At 46.4% G+C, this 14,048-nt stretch overlaps 1 protein-coding gene across 1 annotated transcript in view; it reads right to left on the bottom strand.

Moving 5' to 3' along the window:
• Positions 1-1,223: 1,223 nt before the first annotated feature.
• The window catches only part of LOC123795993 (uncharacterized), a 111,081-nt gene continuing 98,256 nt past the window's right edge, over positions 1,224-14,048 (bottom strand). Inside the window, exon 5 of the mRNA XM_087862503.1 lies at positions 1,224-1,627. The gene's annotated coding sequence lies outside the window, so the exon portion shown is untranslated. The remainder of the gene's footprint in view (positions 1,628-14,048) is intronic.

Below are 14,048 nucleotides of genomic sequence, written 5' to 3'. Positions count from 1 at the left end.
GATTCGAATGCTACCTATTTTCTCTCCTACTGCAACCATCAATCACCCGTGCCTACAAGTCTGGAGCTGGAATTTCAAGTTAATAAATGTGACCTCAGCATTAGCAACCTCGTCACCTTCTTGGAGTCTGCAGTTGCCACGTGGGTGACAAACTCGGCCCCTCCGTGATGAAGCCACTTACCCATGGCACAGGGAACCACGCATAGTTTCCTGTGGATTCCATAGGGTAGACAAAAGAGAGCCCTTAAATCACACGCCCCACCACATACAGCCTTAATCCTCCTGCTTTACTTTTCTATCCCCCCCCAAGGTCCTCCTGGATTGCTTTGCCTCTGGACTTTTCCTTTCTGACCTTGCCCTTTGGAGTCCTCTAATTCCTCTCATTCTTGCCTGTCTTGATTAAAAGAATAGAAGAAAGAAAGTCAGATCTGGTGCGTGAAACTCGATATTCATTTTTCTGTTCTGAAAAATGGGCCTAATAATAATTCTACCTCATAAGGTAAGAAGGAGCATTAAATGAGAATTGGTAAACGTGGACACAAAACAATGTTTTCCCAACAAGACCCATGAAGTCAGTTTAATGAGTTGCCGTCAAAATGTTCAAAAATGGAATAGAAAATATCAGAGGGCATTGCTTGTAGGAGGGGCAAGTTTTATTTTGTGAATTTTTTCCTTCAGTTTTATGTATGTATGTGCACGTGTATGATTGCTGATAGATGTAAAATGGATATTTTACTGGAGGTTATGGTAAAAAGTGCTGGAAATATGTGTCATTAACATTTACCTTCAGTCTTGAGGAGGTGAGCTCTGAGACTTTGGCAGCCATGAAACCTTAATGTTGAAAAGACTGGAGACAGAGATCCAACCCCCGCCCCCTCCAGGAGGCTATGACATCACACCTAAGGCCCGTTCCGCCAGCTCAGGGACTTAATTCTGTTCACAAATATTTTCGTTAGGCTCACATAGAATTCATAAAAAATTTTTGAATTAGTTACTATCATTTGAAAATCAGGAGATAGGACAGAAAAATCTAGATTTTTGGCATCTCTGAAAACTTGGGGAGATTTGGCCACGGCCAGTATCTTTCCTGCAGTCTCTGTCCCGCCTGCGTCCTTCCTTGTCTCCTACCTGGGCCCTGGAAGCATGCAAGCCTTGTTCCCCGACCCGGAGTCCTTCTCTGCCTGAGGCTCGATGTTTGTTTTAAAGAATCACAAAGCTGGAACGTATCCAAGAGCTCCTTAGGTTCAAACCCTCATTTGTGGAGGGAGGAAAGAAGCCCATGAAGGAGGCGGTGACTCACCCAAGGTCACATGGATCCTTAGTGATACACCGTACTCCTGTCTCCATGTTCCTGGGCCAGTCCTCCCATTCAGCCCTTGGGAACAGGCAGCTGCACCCTCATAAAACTGGAGGCTTTCTTAAGAGTAGTGTTTGATTCACTTCAAAGGTCACCGGTCCTCACTTTTTCCCTCTGTCTCAGCCACGGCAAATGTGTACCTTGCAAAAGTGAAATTAGATCCGAAGTGGTTCCTGCTTGTCTTACAAGGTGTTTACGTGTCTCAGGCTTTGCCCTCTGTGACTTCTCCTCTCGGCTTTGCCATCACTGGGGCTACTTTGAGTGCAGCTTCTGGGGGAGGAAGACAGCAGTGCAAAGGTATTCACTGTGAGTGGGAGCTTGGAAAAGATACGTATCCCCAGTATTGTCTGGCTATTTGTTTCACCTCGTTTTAGTTGAAGGACAGAGAAAACCAGTTTGGGGTGCATATCTTGCCAAGCACGGTCACAGGCCATGCCAGCATCAGCATATGATGTACATATAATTTCCAGATCACCCAAGAGGGAGGGTGCAGGGTGGCTCTGATGGGCCATTCTCAGAGAGGGAAGCCACCCAGTGCGGGGCACAGGGCCAGGAACCTGACGGTTACATTGGTTGTTTTTAATGTTTTTTTTTCTTTTTGCTTTATAAAAATAGTCAAATATACAGAAAAGTAGAAAGAATAGTATAACGAACCTCCATACACCTCACCGAGATTCAATATTTGTCAAGATCTTGCTACATATGATTTTTAACTTTCATTTGGTATATAATATACACATACAGTAACTGCATAGATCTTAAGAGTGAAGTTTGATGAGTTTCTAAACTTATTGTAAAATAATTTCATACAGAAAGTTTTAAAAATGTGAAGAATTTCCATATACTCTTCAAAGAGATTCTCCAAATGGCAACAAATTACCACATTTGCTTTATTATACATTATACACACAGACACACAGACACAGACACAGACACACACACACACATTTTTTCTGAACCATTTGTAGGTCAATGAGTTTTGCCAAATATTATGCCCATGTAATCATCACTCAAATCAAGTTACAGAACATTTTCAGCACTCCAGAAAGTTCCCAGTGCTCTTTTCCACTTGTCATTTTTCATTTCTTTTTATTCATTTCGTCTTCATTTCAATTCTTGTTCTTATTTTATCACCATAGATGAATTTTGCCTGTTTTTGAAACCAGTGCACATGGACTCATCTCCCACTTTGTTTTTGCTGAATTATTTTAAAGCAAGCCCCAGATCTCATGTTAGTTCGTCTCTACATAATTTGTAAGTATCTCTGAAAGCATTTTCTTACATAATCACAAAGCCAATGAGATTATGTAAAAAGTCTTCCTAACAAACTGCTGTGATTATCTCCATTTTCCAGGTAAGTACTCAGCCTTAAGGACGTGGGAAAACTGGCCTAAGCTCACCCAGGAAGTAGCTGGTGGAGGGGACAGTCTTCCTCCAGACCCTGTCCTTACTGTCTAGGCTGTCAGTCCCAGTGCAGGACCCCAGCAGAGGGGCTTGCTGCCTCTGGGGAACAGGAAAGGCTGGCACCTCTATGGACCTTGTCTTTCAGGGGCCCCTTCAGCACATGAAATGCACGCCCAGTGATTGTCTGAGCACACCTGCCCGCTTACACACTCACTCACACCAGTGTGTTTAACAAAGGCTGCCTGCAGCCTCTGGCTTCCCCTCTTTAGAGACAGAGGAAAGGGACCCAGGCCCCCAGTGGCTGCACAGACTGAGAAGCAGCTGTGTCTGAAAGCCACCAAGAGCTCCCTGTTCACCAGGAGCTAGACCTCACCAAGGTGCTACATCAAGTTACATGATCAAAACGCAGAAAAGACCCATGTCTTTAATATTTCAGATCATATTTGCAAACAAGTGCTCGTAACACACAAACTCACATGGATAAAAAAACAACAACTGGAACCCACAGCAATATGTTCTTCCAGGAGACAATTAGGCAGAAACAAATCTAAAAGAGTATTTCTGCCTCCCCCTCCCCCTCCCCAAAACCAAGCACAGAACTCACCAGGAGCAAACAACTTATTGTAAGCCTGAGTCAATGGCTAGTAATCACAATTTTATTCAGTCTCATAAATTGTAGGGTCCAAGTAGCAACTAGATACATCAAAGGCTTAAATGTTCTCAGAGATCGAACCCTGTACCCTTCCCAGAGGATGTATTGGTAAAAACAGCCTTATTGTTTGTTTCTGAAACAGAGCTGTATGGAGCTATTTAAAGGGATATGAATTTTCAGCAAAAATGTATTTACCAATTACCTAGAAATAGAACCCCCACCACCCCCACCATCCTCTTGTCTATTCTCCACATTCAGGGCCAGTTGAATATTACGAGGTTTTCTAGCTGTGTTTCTTTTCTAGGCACAGAGATCAAATGAAGGAGTGAGGGATGGGGATGTGGGGACCTGGCGGGATGGTTGAAGCCCCCACATCCTTCCCTCACAAGAAGCTGCCTGGTTCCTTTGTAACCTGTTTTACATACTAAACTTCTGTATGAGAATGCCTTTGGAAAACCACTGGCCTCACGGATCTTTTTTTCTGGCACGTGAGCTGCTAAGGACGTCACGACGAGGATGTGTAATTACCTACATTGTCGGCACCCTGCGGGCCTGGGAAGGGGCCTTGGATCCTGCAATCGGGTCTGATGCTCACGCACCTGTCACCTGATGCTGTTTTCTCCGTCCCCCCTCCCCAATGACTTCTTGGTGTTCCGACAGAAGGAAAGTGCGATTTTATTTTATTTATTTTTTTTTCCTTTTTTTTTTATAGTGATTTTTTATTATATTATGTTAGTCACCATACAGTACATCCCCGGTTTTCGATGTAAGGCTCGATGATTCATTAGTTGTGTATAACACCCAGTGCACCATGCAATACGTGCCCTCCTTACTACCCATCACCGGTCTATTCCATTCCCCCACCCCCCTCCCCTCTGTAGCCCTCAGGAAAGTGCGATTTTAAATAGCAATACATGGAGGCTTGAGAGGCCTTTAAAAGTTCTTTAACTCTTCCTCCTTGTCTTCATTATTATTATTATTATAAAGATACATGCTGTTTGAAAAATTAGTAAAATACAGAAAAGTAGGAAGACGATAAAAGATTTCATCATCCATTGCCTAAAGGCAAGAAGGTATATTTTCATCTTTGAAATTTAAAAATGCATTTTAATATAGCTTAGATCACACAGTTTGGGCAACTGTGCACTCTGCTCTTTTCACAAACCTTTTCAAATGCAAAGCGTTTTTACTGACTGTGTAATATTCCCTTGCAGGATTGGACCAAGATTTCCACCCAAGTGGAAGTTTATAGGAGGATTTCCTTTCCCATGAAAATTGCTTTAAACTGTTCTTACCCTTTCACCAGAGAACTCATTCTCTCTCTCTCTCTCTCTCTCTGACATGAATCAAGGAGCACTTCGATTTGCACATAGCCCATGCTCACCACGATGGAGAAGCCAGCCACAAAGAAGGCCAGCTAAGAATGGACTTATTGTAAATTCTAACACAAAAGCTATTCACGTGGCGTGTGGCGAGTGCGAGGCTGAGCTCTGTGACCCAGAGAAGCGCTCTTGAGTTCTCCCCACTGAGTGCTGCTGGAGCACCCCTGCCCCGTGCGTCTCGGCCACAGATCACCTCCTGGGAGCAGGTTCAGGAGGCTCACTGTCCTCCCCTCTCATTAGTCCTGTGTGTGCTTCAGGCTCTCAGAGCCTCTCCCAAACCTTTATTATCCGCCCCCCCCCACTAAAAAAAGTCCCTGGTTCACCCCGAGCCACCAGAAGCCATGTTCTACTATACAGCACTCTGGAGTGTCCTGCCAGAAAAGGAATGACCGAAATAGTTGTCGGATGCCGTCCCCGCACTGGGCACTGTGCCAAGGCATTATACATATGAAGTTTCATTTAATCCTTCTGGCCACCTTAGGAGGCAGGAATGGTTCCGTCCACTTGGCAAATGAGGGAAGTGAGCCTCGGGAGCTTGAATTACTTGCTCAAGAACTAGAAACCCACCTTCTCGCCTTGGAGCTCCTGGCTCGCACGCCAGCCTCTTGGCCGTGATTTCAGCTGCATAACTTCTTTGCTTTGGCCTGTCGGGGACCTCCTCCCCCCCCATCCCCACGATTCTGTGTGCGTCAAAGGCGGGCAGGACTTTGATGCACCTGCCCTGGCTGGACCACAGTGTCTCCTCCCAGGCCCTCTCGGCACCAAAGTAGAGAAGCACCGTTGGGCCCCTCCCGAGACCTCATGATCTCCCCAGCACCTGACGGTGTGCAGAGAAATGGGGCAGGAAGAATTCTCTGGAGACAGGGCCTTTTATATTATTTCATTTCACAAACACAATGAAAAAAAAAAATCCTGCTAATAGGATTGCCAACTCAGCAGGCCTAGGCAAGCTATTCCAAGTAAATATAAAGCACCCTGGCACACCTTGAGATTGACGACAAGTCAGGAACAATGACAGGAAACCAGAAATTAATCAGAAGAGTTGCCTTTCATTAAAGGGAGGGGTGGGGAGAAAGTGCAGGAGCAAGGGCACAGCCATGACGACCAACTCCTGTGGATTTTGTGCCATTGCTCTTGGGCCCCCCACAGCTCCCAGGAGCAAAGGAAGCAGCCAAGGGGCTCCCCAGGCTGCCCGAGTGCTTGTTGCTCTGACCACACAGACCTCTGCTCCCCGACGGGGAGGTTCATGGCCTGTCGAGGAGGAACTTCCTCCGGGCCAGGTGTGATCAGCCCTCTGTGGTCTGGGCCGTGCCCTGGAGGCCTCACTGGGCCAAAAGGGGCCCGTCCTTTCTAATCTTGGCCTAGCACCAGCAGCTCTAACTTGGGGCTGATGGACCACAGCCAGCCTGTGAGCTACTAGCTCACCTCCTGGGTTGGGCTGATCTCATGGTGAAGTTCGAGGTCTGGCACATTGCGGTCTTATTGCTCACCTTACAAGGCTGCTGGCTGCGGTAAGGGGCCAAGTGAGCGAGTGTGCAGGAGTCTAGGGCAGGGCCGAGAAGCACAGTGGGCCCCTCCCAGGGCTGCACCTGCGGGCGGGTCATTGCCTCGCATGGCTCACCCTACGCCAGAGTTCATCCTCTGCAGCCAAGTGTGCAAGGGTGATCTCCTGCTCCACGGGCTCGCTGGTGGAAAGAGGGAGAGGAGGGATGCTCAGGTCAGGGAGGATGCTGGGACTGGAGAGAGAATGCCATCGGGAAGCCACAGGTGGATTGTCAGCCGGGACTTGCAAGGTCAATCAGCCCATCTCTGTCTTGCCACTTAATAACACTGAAAGTTGGATGGTTTTGTTTTAATTTAAGAAGAGTATAAACCTCTTAGCATTATGAAAGTAATTGAAGGGGCAACGTGGCAATCCACGGGATCGGGCGCCAGACCATAGAGGAAGTCCATTGGGTGCATTACAATGGCTTTAGCGGGGAAAAAGTGCCCACTCGAGCTCACATTTCTTCACTTCCTTCCTTTGCCATTTTTTAAAATTATATCTTGAAATTTTTTTCAGGTCAAGGCTGATTTGGCATCAGTTCCCCCCCCTTGGACATTTGGGCCCCCCACTCAGTCTTCAAACATTTTGAAGTTTCCTGCTACTGACAACTTTCGAAAAGACTTCCACAGTTGGGCTTTTGATTTTTTCTTCCACAATGATTCTACATGCTGGGAAGAAGGTACTAAAGCCTTAATCATTGTGCGAGGCACATAACATCACTGATTCCTTCTAGGACCGAGCCTGGTGAGGTTGCCTGACTCACCCTAGGTCACAGCCCTAGTTGCAACCGTCATGCCTGCCTTTAAGTCCTGGCTCAGTCACCCCACCACCTGGCCTCTCAGCTCTATCAGTGACTGTATCCACAAATGACCACAAGCTTTGAACAAAGCCCATTTTACAAAAGCTCTTCTGCACCCATTACCAATGGATCTGCAGAAAAACGCTGAGGTTCCGTGGACATTTTTATCATGACTTGTCAGCATCCTTTAACCTCTGTCTCAGCTCTGCTCCGTTTTTTCAAGGAACCTCACCTTCTTCTGTACAATGAATTGGGTCTAGGGTCAGGCCAGTAGATCCTGCCCCACCCGCAACCAAACAACCAAACCAACCAACAAACAAGAAAGCTGGGCCAATCATCGTACCTCATTCTCCCGGCTGCACTGATTGGCCCAAGGGTGTACACGGGACCCATGCTGGACTAATCAGAGCTCTCTAGGATTTTTATGCTTTCAGCTGGAGGAATAAACCTTTACCTCTTGGGTAGTAACCACGTATGTCTGAGCCCAGAGCTGAGGTTAGCGGTGTTCCAGGCTCTTAGAGAAAACAGATTTGAGGAATAAACACAGAGGCCAAGGGGAGAGAGATTGAATCTTGAAGTGATGGAGGCCCTTGTTTTGATTCTTCCTGCTCTTCCTGCCAACATGATTCTTTTTCGTCTAAGCCAGTTTGAGTTAACTTTCTAGGACACACATTCAAAGAGCTCTCAGTGAGAGTGGTTTTCTGGGGCAGCAACTGGGTGCAGGGATAGAGGTTGCATATAGGTTATTTTTAGAGGCTATAGAAGGAAATGCCACCGTGGGCAATATGCAAAAACATGTCCATCCCTATATGATGCAAATGACAGAAAACTCCAACTTAAAATGGTTCAGTCAATAAAGTAGATATAATAGCTAATGTAATTTAGAAGTCTAAAGAAAAGTCTGCCTTCAGGTGATGCTTGATCCAGGCTCTAATAATGTCTCTGAAGTCATTACTTTACCTCTCTAATCTGCCTTCCTCGGGGTCACAGAATGACCCTCAGAAGCTTTGGACTTCAGTCTTCCCCCTATAGTTGCAGCATGCCTCAGTTTCAGATCTTCAGAGAAAGACAAGATCATTTTCACCACAGATTTTGTACAAGTGCTGGGATTTACTTTTCCTTGATGACTCAGGCTGCATCAGCTGTCCATCCTTGAAATCAGCCATTGGTCCAGGAAGGGGGATATATGGTGGGGATGGTGGGAAGCAATTCTGTCCAGATTCCAGAGCAGAGAATGGAGGAGGGAGTATTCTCTCATCTGTTGGGGAGAGAAGCAGGGATGGATGTGCTGGACAGAGCAGCACATACGCACTGCGACCCTTATTGCCGAGGCCACTGTGTATCCAGGCTTGGGCTGGGATTGGCTGAGATGCTGGGGAAGACCAAGCTCATGTAGAGATGAGCTGAAGTGAAGGTTTTATTTTTTATTATAATATTTTTTATTATATTATGTTAGTCACCATACAGTACATTCCTAGTTTTTGATGTAAAGTTCCATGATTCATTACTTGCATATAACACCCAGTGCACCATGCGATATGTGCCCTCCTTACTACCCATCACCAGCCTATCCCATTCCCCCGCCCGCCTCCCCTCTGAAGCCCTCAGTTTGAAGTGAAGGTTTTAAAAACAAATGCAGAGGAAACACACTTTGGGGTGATCTGTAGCAGCCAGTACCCACTTTGCCAAGGGATGTCATATGTCCTAGTTGGCATCTGGGAACCCAGCCGATGATGTGTGACCCAGACTTCCTTCTGACCCCCGATGCTTGTGTGGTGGAGGGTTCTTAATCTTAGCTTTCTGGCACTCTCAATTTGACTGCCCATCGAGGTCAATGCCATGTTCTCTTTCCTGCTCTCCTAGCCCTCTGTGTCACACACCCCTAGGCCAGGTACTAACCAGCTATGTGCATAGACCTTTGTGGTCCCAGGAGAGGGTAGGCCCCTTGGGGATAAGAAAGGGGGGCCATGTTTGTAAACCCCTCATGCTCGCAACCGAGGCTCCATCAATGTCTGCTGAGTCAAACATTTGCAGGGCTTAGGCTAATTTTTTTGAGTCTTAAACTCTGGCCAGCTAAACTAAATCCCCTGACCGTGTGGTGATTAGGAAGACACAGCTTCGAAATATGGTACAGGTTTATCACTTCTGGAAAACTGACCTTTCCAAATGCTTGAACAGCTGTTCCTTTTGAATTATGTATAATAGGGAATAATTAGAGACAACTTTAATGTCCATCAGTAGGGTACCTCTCTGATGGGATGCTTGGCAACTCTTTTAAAAGCATGAATGAGAATCACATGTCCTTTCATGGTCAAGATGTCCAGGATATATGCTCAAGGGTCAAACAGATTTCAGAGCAGCATGTAGTAAACCCTCCCCCCCACCAAAATGCACAGAAGCCAAACTGTAAACAGTGATTGCCTTTGGAAAATGGGGTTGGGGCAGGGCACTTTCATTTTTACTTCATTTCTATATTGTTATCTTTGATGGTGAGCATGTAACTAAAAAACGATTAATAGAAAAAAGAAAAATAACTCTAAAAGAAAATAACGATAAGCCATTGTGGTGGGCACGGTGGATTGGTTCTCCCCATTCATTCAGCTCTCCTGGTGTCCCTTCCCAACTACAAAAGCCAGAGACGGGAAAACTACATCTCCCAGAATCCCTTGCAGCTAGGATTCTGGGTGGGACTTCTATTTAGCCAGTCAGAGAGATTTGGAAAGTGGACTGAAGTCCAGGCTGCTCTGCTGCTGCTGGCTCTGACCAGCACAAGGGAGGGGGGTGCGGGCTCTACTGGGGCACTGTTAGTGGAAATCTCAATGTCCAATCATCACTCACTTTGTGGGGAGAGGGTGCAGGGCACCACTTGCTGGTCTGGGTTGGGGCCACTGTGGTACAACTCTGCAGCGCAGGACAGAAGCTTTCCAGTTCAGCAGGTAGCTTCCCGGTGCTGGAAGAGTCAGCTGCTCCCGCTTGGCCTGATTTTGCTCTGGGACTGGAAGGTGTTCTTTATTTCAGCCCTGCCTGTAATTCTATAAACTGTGATAAACCCCTTTCCGGGGCTAGAATGGGTTTGTTTTATTTTTTTCCTCGACAGATACACTTACACAGAAACCTGGAAAAAGGAGCGTGATATTTCTTTGGGTTCAAAGCCCTCTTTTACCTTTAGGAAGCATGAGAGAATTGGTTGTTTCTTTTAAATGAAGCTCACTAGGGAGACTCAACTTCTTGAAGGTACATTCTAATAAGTTATAAAATCTGATGGCACAATCTGAGTCAGGAATGTGGTCTTTGGGGCGCCTGGGTGGCTCAGTCGTTAAGCGTCTGCCTTCGGTTCAGGGCGTGATCCCGGCGTTCTGGGATCAAGCCCCACATCAGGCTCTTCCAATGGGAGCCTGCTTCTTCCTCTCCCACTCCCCCTGCTTGTGTTCCCTCTCTCGCTGGCTGTCTCTGTGTCTGTCAAATAAATAAATAAATAAATAAATAAATAAATAAATAAATAAATAAATAAATAAATAAATCTTAAAAGAAAAAAAAAAGGAATGTGGTCTTTGAGTCTCTAAAATCACCTCCTTACATTTTCTCTCTTACGTACACACCATTTTTCTATCACTGGTCCTCTCTTAATTTCATTTAGAGCCACTTTGTGAGACTAGTCTCCCTGGGCAAAGCCCTAGGCCAAATACAAATGGAAACACAAGAAAAAAAAATCATACAGAAATGAACAAGGGTGTGGCCTACCAGGCTGGCTGATATTAACAAGATCTCCCTCTGACACAAGAATGAGTAGTGCCTCAAAGTTTTCATTTGGATTACATCTCTATTTTACAAAATCTTTTTAAGATGTAATTTTTGAAGTCAGATGGCTCTTGAAGTTACTCACCAATGCTTATCTCAAGAGACTTTAGTCCAGAGGAAAATGCAGAGGAAATGCTTTTCTGATGAGGCCGCGCTGGCAGTCCAAGGCCGAGTCTCCAGAGCTTCAGTGACGTTGGAAATTGGAAGTGTTGTCACGTGGCCATGCCCCAAGAGTCCCAGTCCTTCCTGGTACCTCCTTACCAGCTCTGCTTTGTCCTCTCCATCACCACCTTCATCTTGGTGGCCCAGCCGGTTGCAACTCACAAACCACTTTGCGGACATTCCCGTTGGACATTTACCACAACCGTGTGAGGCTGGCTCGGCAGGCAGCATCGGCCTCACCTCAAAGATGAGGCAGCTTGAAGCTCAGAGAGTTTAGGGGACTTGCCCAAGGTGACACAGAAGCAGCGGGTCTTGAATCAAGATTTCTAACTTAAAGTCCTGTGTAGGCACTGATGTTTTATTTTTTATGATCTGACCACATTGCCAGTGATGGTCCCCATTTCTTCCTATGATTCCGGGGTTAGCATTCAAATATCCCGTGGGCCTCTTGCAAACTGGCAAGCCTTGGCCTGAGTTATATAGCCTCCAGCTGCGAATCACACGGTTCCCCCAAGTTAACAGCACCCACCGATAGCCAACACCCTCTATCACTCCTCCTTCCTCTGCGTGAACATCTACTGGATTCTGGGCAGAGAGAGACGGAGAGCTTCAGGCAGACAATTCTCTGTGACCACTGGATGTCAGTACTGATCTATGCCTGATAACCGAACCTCTTCCCCGGCCAGGCACAGCCATCAGCCCCAGGATTTAAAATGGAACAGGAGGAAGCATGTTGATTAAAAGCAAAGTGTACAGTGACTACGTATTTTAATTGAACGGTTGGGTTTCTGCGGCTCCGTCGCTGACAGACTACTGTTCTTGGAGTCTTCCTCTACGTTGTTTGAGCTAGCTCTTGTGGATCTGATCTAGCAAGAGTGAGAGAACAACCAGCCTTCTGAGCAGGGGCTTAGAACATCTCTGTTGGTGGTTGATTCATTCCCTTCCCAAGTATAGTACAACTCCAGGTGTATCAAAAGTATTGTAAAGCAAAGAGTTGAAGGGCTTGTCTCTGAGACAGGGAAAGCTGAGAGGGGGAGAGCCTTGAAGAACTATGACCCTTTAAACTATGCAAGTGTGTAGCTTGAGTAAAAACAGAAACAAGAAACTGTTACAGAGCAGCCACTAAATGAGGAGGAAGGGGAAAGAAGGGAAGGCATGATTGGCTTAGGGACTGGCTACGGTGGCATTGGGTGCTAGAGTTTCGGGGGACCCCGGACTAAGTGCTCTCCTTGCACGAACTCAGTCATTTCTCTTTGGGCCCTCCAGCAACCCTACAAGGTACCACTAGGTGAGGAAATGGAGGTTTACAAAGGTGAAATAACGTGTCCAAGGAGCCAGTGGTGGAACTGGACTTCAATCCCAGGCCTGACTGATTTCAGAACTCATGCTCTTAACTGCTCTGTTATGGCCTCCTTTTACTGTCACCCAGCAGCTCTGTGTGCTTTGTCCAAGATCGCACAATGTTTGGGGTTATGGAAAATGGACTGCAGCTTTCCACTCCAAAGTGCTGGGGCTTCCTGACTCTCTCAAATGCTTCTCCATAGTCCCTCTGGGGCTTGTCCATATGTCTGTGTCCAGACCCTAGGGAAGGGGAGGCCCAGGAGCCTTGCATTTTGGAGACTGGCCCGGATGGCCATGGCAGCCTTTTTGCAGGAGGGAAGGCAGATTCGACAGCCCACACGAGCGCAGCTCTGAACCAGCCCGGCGGATATCTCTTATTTCCTGGGACCCTCCCTGCCTTTCCTCCTGCAGCCTATACCCCTGACTTATTCTGCTCTCTCCAAATTGGCAGGTGATGCTGGTCTCCCCCATCCCTTTTACTCTGCCCTGGGAGCTGTTTTTCGTTCAAGGCAGCCTTCCAGTCCCCTCAATCTGGTACATATATTGTCAGGGCCTTTTTCTCATAGATGGAAATCTAGCAACAGGGTGGACCAAGGTGGCTGGTGGTCAAGCACATTCTGACCTGGCCACCCAGGGCACAGTGTGACACGACTTAAAATAAAATTTGGGTGAACATGTGGTATTCTGGGGCCCAGAAATCTTTTCTGCGGGTCATCCATAGATAAGCATAACCCAGAGGGAGTGTGTTTTTCTCCCTTATTTCATTAGGCATATGGTGTGGATTTCTACCCTTGCTGGAGACAGTTGGAGCCACAGAGAGGCACCCCAAGACATGGGTCTTTCGCAGGGCTGTATAGTCCTGGACTCGGAGGCAAGCAGTGGCCAGAGCTGATTCATGGGTACATTTAGGCACCTCTGTAAACCTTGGAATCATGAGGAAAATTGGAAATATTGATCCCAAATGTATTTTTAATAGAATTTATTTTTAGAGCAATTTTAGGCTCATAGAAAAATTGAGTGCAAAGTACAGAGCGTTCCCATTTTCCTCCTGCCCCCAGACATGCACAGCCTCCCCCACCACTAATAACCTCCTACACCGGGGTAGTACCTTTGTGACATTCAATGAGCCTACACTGACACACCAGTGTCACCCAAAGTCCCTAGTTTACTTTAGAGATCGCTCTTGGTGCTGTGCATTCTATGGATTTGGATAATGTGTCATGATGTATACCCACCAGTACAGTAAGGTAGAGAGGAGTTTTACCCCTAAAAAGCCTCTGGGCTCTGCTGTTCATCCCCAACTCTTTCCTCACCCCTGGCAACCACTGACCTTTTTGCTGTCTTCAGTAAATAGCAATAGTTTTGTTGTTTCTGGAACATGATATAGTTGGAATCATACAACATGTAGCTTTTTTTAAGATTGGCTTCCTTTACTTAGTAAAGCACATTTAAGTGTCCTCCATGCCTTTTCATGGCTTGATAGCTCATTTCTTTTTAGGGCTAAATAATATCCCACTGTTTGGATGTACTATCTAGTTTACCCATTCACCTACTGAAGAACATCTTGATTGCTTCCAAGTTTTGGCAGTTATGAATAAAGCTGCTAT

The sequence above is a fragment of the Ursus americanus genome, chromosome 6 (assembly GCF_024610735.1).
Source record: "Ursus americanus isolate L20-20 chromosome 6, mUrsAme1.1.p, whole genome shotgun sequence".
NCBI classification, from domain to species: Eukaryota; Metazoa; Chordata; class Mammalia; order Carnivora; family Ursidae; genus Ursus; species Ursus americanus.
This window is presented reverse-complemented; position numbering and strand designations above follow the sequence as displayed.